Raw genomic sequence first — 6,446 nt, forward strand, 5'->3', positions numbered from 1 at the left:
ATACCTCCTGCAGAATATGCTGATATATTAACTTGCTCGGTGACTACATGTCTTCTAATTTTCACATAGATTCTTTTTGCTGAGGTATTAAAAGCTAGCACACACTTCCTATTCATGCCTCAATGGGCATTTTGTCCAAAGAATCAGAAGGATCAGAAGCCTCGTATGGGAAAAAATGACCATTTATTTATTAACTATCTATAACTATTTAATGTCAGACAGCTCACTGAGCACTTTCCATCCTAAGCATTATCCCATTTAATTTCCACCACAAAACTGTAAGAGAGATATTAGACCCATTCTTTGGCTGAAGAAACTGAGGCTTACCCTGTGGCAGTGAGTTGCCCAAGAACATGCAGCAGTAAGTAAGGACACCAGGATTTAAATCCAGGCAGATCTGAGATCCAGCCCCTTTTTTTCCCCCCACCATGCTGTCTTTAGAGGGTTTAAAATCCATGAAAACTCTATCTTTTCTGACCGTGGAAAAATCTGCTAAGAGTCTTCGAAATGAGTTGACAGGTTGCCATTTAGTTCCCAAACCCAGTGATTTGGTTTTATTCTATCTCTCTTTCTCTGTCATCTGTCTCTCACTGGCCTGCCCATGGCCGTTTTTCTCCCTAGTGGTTCTGAATGTAAGAAAACAAGGGAATAATGAAGATCACCACAGGCCAGGAGTATACATAAATGTCTGCAGTTGTGTAGATTGGAAGTTTCTTAGCAACAGGAGGATGTTTTAGGAGAATCTCCTGACTACAGCACCAATTCTTTTACCCTTGGGAGTTTCTCAAAAAGGAAGTATCTTTTGATGATAAGCAAGCACATCATAATAATTAATTTCCTTCCCCGCAGTGTTTGGCTTTAGCTACAGGTAGACATTTTTTTTGTGTAGCTGCAACTACACACAATATAATATAAGCTCTCTTATATTATAATGTAAGTTCACAGTGGGAAGTTCGCAAACTTAATTGTCCAACCATTCTCGTATGTGTCAGTGCTGATTTTATGGTGGACCAGACATTGACAGATACAAGCATGAAACTTTACTTACAAAGTTGTGTTGTTTATAAGTCCAATGGAAAATTCTTATGTCTTATCTTATTTGATTTTATAAATAAGTTTTTCACACATTCACCATTCACTCTTTCCTAGAACAAAAACTTCCTGCTTCCCTGTTCTGTATTTTTGTCCTTCCCTACTTCTCTGGACATTTCTTTGCCGTCTTGGGTTTCTTGAGTACTCAGTCTTTATGTGATGAAGAGTCTCAGGACTCAGCCCCTCAATTCTTTCCCCTTAACATTTGGGCCCTAGATGATTTCACCTGTTCCTGTGGCTTCAGATATTTCTGCCAAAGTTCCCTAAAATTAAAGTTTTAGCTCGAACCTCTTTCCAGGTTCAACTCTAAATGATACTCTTTCTGGGATGTATTATAGGTACCTCAAATAAACATATTCAAAATGGAACTCATGTTCTTCTACCTCTAACTTGCTCTTTCATTGTATCTCTACCTCATCAAATGGTGCTGCTGTTTACTTGGTTGCTCATGCCGGACACCTATCTAGCTTCCTTCTCCCTCCCTCCTCACATTCAGCTGAGTCATCGGTATCGCATCCTGCTGAGTTCATATCCTAACTCTTCCTTGCAGCTCTCCTCACCACCATATTTTGAACCACCACCATCTTTTCCCTGAGCTGCTGATCGAGCTTCCTACTTGGTCTCCAAACATTCATTCCATATAATTCTCAAATACATTTTCCATTCAGCAACCAGATTTATCTTCTTCATGTGCAATCTGATCATGTTGCACCTCTCTCTAACATTATCCCTAACCTGCCATTTGCTCTTATGATAAACGCTCACATCCTTGATGAGCTTGATTCCTCCTGCCTCTTTGACTTCACTGTTTGCTACTCTCCCCCTTATGCATGATGCTCTCAGTTCATGAGAACGCATTCGGTTCCTTGTTCTCATCTGCTCCTCAAGGGCTGCATGGACCATTTTTCTCCATGTCTCCACCCTTCTCCTAGTCCCCAAGCTTGACGAATGTGTATTCATCCATCTAATCTCATATTAGATGTCCCTTTCTTCATGAAAAGTCTCTTGCTCACCACTCCCTCACTGTTTGGCCCACACTACTGTATATTCTTGCAGCACTTTATACATTTCCCTTATCATGCTTTATTATAATCATGTGGATAATTATGTGTTTAATATCTGTGTTCCTGCCAAGATGACAAACTCCAAGCTCTATATGAGCAGAGCTGTGTTAATTCTTTTCACTATTGTATCTTAAATTCCTGGTATACTGTGTGGCCCAGAGTAGGCATTCATTATATATTTCACAATGTTTTAATTGAGTGAATAAGTAAATGTTCTTGGGGTGGCTCTAGAGCTATAACGAGCAGTGCAGTAGCCACTAGCTACAGGTGACCAGTGAGCACCTGAAATTTGACTATTGAGATGTGCTGTAAGTGTAAAATACACACTGATTTCAAAGACTAAGTATGAAAAAAAACGTAAAATTCCTCACTAATAATATTTTCTTTCTTTTTTTTGCTGCAAAAAGTTTTATTGTTTCAGTTTGGCCCATGGCATGAGGCGGACTCCAGGGTGGTTAGAAGCCTGCCTAGTAGTTGCAGGGAGAGACTCAGGCAGAAGCCCAACAGCAGGGGGATGCAGAGGGGCCACTGAAGGGAGACCCCAAGTGTCCTAGTCATGCTTGAGGGTGAGCAAGTATCCAAGAGATACTTGCCCAGCAAAGCCTGGGGGCTGGCCAGCCTGTGGAGGTTAGTCAAGTGGTCTCCCATCTTTCTCGATGAGTTTTACCTCTTCATCCAAGAAGTGGCTCTTCAGGAAGTCATAGAGAAGGGGGTCTGTGTGGGCAGAACACAGGGCATGTAGGTCCAAAAGGATCTGGTTCAGGCTATTTGCCATGACCATGGCAGCTTCTATGGCATTCTGAGTTTTACCCCATTCATCTTGGGAAGGCTTCTGTAGGTCCTGGAAGAGGGTGCGGCAGCCATGCTGATTTTGCATCTTCTAGAGACGCTCGGCGCCTTCCTGTTTCTCCTTGGCCAACTCACGGAAGAAGTGGCCCACGGCCTCCAGAGCCACACTGTTGTGGTCGAAATAGAAGCCCAGAGAGAGATCTGTGTAGGAGGCCTGCCGATGCAAGTTGACCAAGTGGTTGACGGTGGCCTCCACCGTGGTGGAATAATTCTGATGAACTGGGGAGCTCGCTCATGGTTGCTTGGTAATAAGGAGTTAAGCTAAAAAAAAGTGTTGGTTGGTCTCAGAGGCTCAGGATGGCTCAGATGGTTCCGATAATTGCGACTGGAAAAGAGGTTGGAGGGTGGTCGGAGGCTGGAAGAAGGGGTCTTTCAGTGTCTCTTTCATTCAAACATTGTTGAAGCAAGAAACAGATCTGGGGAACCACTGAGGGCACTGAACGATATTTTCTATTTACTACATGTTTAAATGATAATATATGGATTAAATAAAAAGTAATATTAAAATTAATTTCATTTGTTTTTCTTTTTACCTTTTTTAATGTGACTTCCAGAAAACTTAAATTCCATGTGTGGCATGCATTATATTTCTGTCGGCTAGCACTGTTACAGAATATCACTTTGAACTGAAATTGAATGCCAAAGCTTTTAAGCTCCCTTATATTAAAATGTTAAAAGCGTCCATTTTAAAACTTTCTGCATTGTTCATACTGCAACCTCATTCTTTCCCTTTCCATTGTGTTCGGTTACTAGGCTTGTGGGGTCATCAGTCTCCCTGTCTTGCTCCTCCCCTCTCACTTGCTAATTTCTCTGCGGTCACAAGGGTGCTTGAGAAAGATCTGTAATTGGCAGTCCCCTTAACAGTGTCTGTGGGGAAACTTGCCCTTGGTGCAGTGATAGTGCCCACATGTCAAGGGATCTCTAGACTCATAAGTCTAAAAACTACATAATTGGTATGTGAGAAATAGGAGTTGGTGTTTGTCCTTGAAACATGTCTTCTGTGGAACCTGACAAAGCCATGTAGGAATGGTTTTGTCATCTGATAATGAGCGCTCCCTTCCCTACCCCTCCATCCCATTGCTTAGATTTCACAAAGAGTTATTTGGAAATACTCATTTCATTATTTCTACTTTCCCTTAAAAATGTGGAAAATCTCTGTTGGGATGCTTTAGATTTATTAAACACATCCTATCATTTTTGCCTTTGCTGCTACTGATCTATTTTGACTGCTTGCCGTATATATTTTTTTTTAATGAAACAGTCTAGTGAATTGATTTAATTTAACCATTGCTGGGAAAAAGCATAATTTTCCAATTATTTGTTGCTTCATTGTTATTTAATATATTTGAACACTATGTGTATTAGTGTTGTTCAGAGAAACAGAACCGATATGTTTTTATCTCTATCTCTACCATTCTATCTCTATCTCTGTCTCTATCATCTATCTCTCTATCATCTATCTCTATCTCTCTAAAGATATATAGATATAGATATAAATGAAGAGACTTTTGATAGAAATTGGCTCACATGATTATGGTGGCTGAGGAGTCCCACGATCTGCTGTCTACAAGCTGGAAACCCAGGAAAACTGGTGGTGTGATTTAGTCTGAGTCCGGAGGCCTAAGAACCAGGGGAGCGGCTCGTGTCCTAGTCTGAGCCCAAAGGCCCCAGATTCAGGAGTGCTGATGTCCGCGAGCAGAAGGGGGGTGTGCCAGCTTAAGCAGAGAGAGCAAATTCTTTCTTCCTTTGCCTTTTTGTTCTATTCAGGCGTTCATCAGATTGGATGATGCCCACCCATACTGGCAAGGGCACCTTCTTTACGTAGGGTATCGATTCAAATGCTAATCTCTTCCAGAAATACCCTCAAAAACACCTGCAAAAATAATGTTTTACCATCTATCCCGGCATCCCTTAGTCCTGTCAAATCGACACTCTAAATTAACCACCACACTGTGGATGCTACATACCATTCACAGAATAGAAAAGAAACTGATCGGCTTTTGTCTTTAAGGAATTTACACTCAGGTTTGTTGCACTATCAGTCTTGTACATTGCATACAATCCAGGACAGGCTTTGCCTGGAATGGGAGGCTCTAATTATCTGGGGTTCATCTGGTTTTGTGTTTGTGTCTAGCAATTTTTGATTTGGCTTATCATTAATGATTACATTTTAACAATCACCATGTTCAGAAAAAGTCATCCTTGTTCCCTATTAATTGCCTATTAGAAGCACTGGTTTTCAATCTTCACTTGATCAATATCCAGTACATAATCTAATTGTCTACTTTCTGTGCCTATTGGCAGCACGAGGCCATCAGAATAGCCTGTGGTTAGTGTTAGGTAGAAGTTAGAAAATGTAGGAGGAGGAGGGATGGAAGGGGGTCCATAGTGCCTACGGAAAAACCTCATAAATAGCTTTGATTAATTGCCTCCAGCCACATACCTGTTTTTGCAACAACAGATGACAAGAGGTGGTCTGGAGCAAGATAAGGGTCTGAATCAACAGACCTCCACCCATCTTAGGAGGTCAAGCCCTCCCATGGAAGAGCATGTACCACTTTTCCTGCCAAATCAATAGTATGTAACTCCCTCACCCCACCCAGCAAACTATAAGTCCTTGGGACAAGGGCTCTGTCTCTCTCTCTCTGGCCCTCATGCTTTTCCTCTCTCTCTCTGTCTCTCTCTCTCTCTGTCTCTCTCTCTCTCTGTCTCTCTCTCTCTCTGTCTCTCTCTCTCTCTCTCTCTTCCCATCTTCCCCTCTCACCCACCTCAGCTACCGTGTTTCTCCGAAAATAAGGCCTAGCCGGACATTCAGCTCTAATCCATCTTTTGGAGCAAAAATTAATATAAGACCTGGTATTATTTTATATTATATAATAGTAAAATAAGACCTGGTCTTATATTAATTTTTACTCCAAAAGATGCATTAGAGCTGAATGTCCGGCTAGGTCTTATTTTCAGAGAAACACGGTACATTTTAAAGCTTTGCAGTATAGTATATGTCCTTTTTTAAGATCTATGCAGTATTGAGTTTGGGGAGAATATTTATACTGCTATCTAGATATCATTAGTGATGGAGAATTGGTTCTGAAATTGATATATACACAGGCACACACACACACACCCACACACCACGTGCACGCACACACACACACAGGGTGCCAAAAAAATGTATACACATTTTAAGACAGGAAAAAAACTGTATTAAAATTATGCTGATGGTAACCACTTTGAGCACCTCTTGTAATCGCAGAAGTCAAAAGTGACTTGTATTCATCTTTTGTTATTGCTATATATTGAGTATTACAATTTTAATAGAGTTTTTTCCTTTCTTAAAATGTGTATGCATTGTTTTGGCTCTCTCTCTGTCTCTCTATGAAATGTGTATAATAAATGATTAAAAGTAAAGGTATAGAAAATCAATACAGGTGTATGTAACTA

General features: G+C 40.9%; 1 pseudogene across 1 annotated transcript; it reads right to left on the reverse strand.

The window, feature by feature from the left end:
* Positions 1–2,706: 2,706 nt before the first annotated feature.
* On the reverse strand, positions 2,707–5,523 carry LOC308497519 (ferritin light chain-like; annotated as a pseudogene). Its single transcript has 2 exons — positions 5,449–5,523; positions 2,707–3,216 (listed from the first exon to the last, which is right to left on the reverse strand). The product of its transcript is annotated as a ferritin light chain-like (transcript).
* Between the last annotated feature and the right edge of the window lie 923 nt (positions 5,524–6,446).

The sequence above is a fragment of the Rhinolophus hipposideros genome, assembly GCF_964194185.1.
Source record: "Rhinolophus hipposideros genome assembly, chromosome: 5".
Classification (NCBI taxonomy): Eukaryota; Metazoa; Chordata; class Mammalia; order Chiroptera; family Rhinolophidae; genus Rhinolophus; species Rhinolophus hipposideros.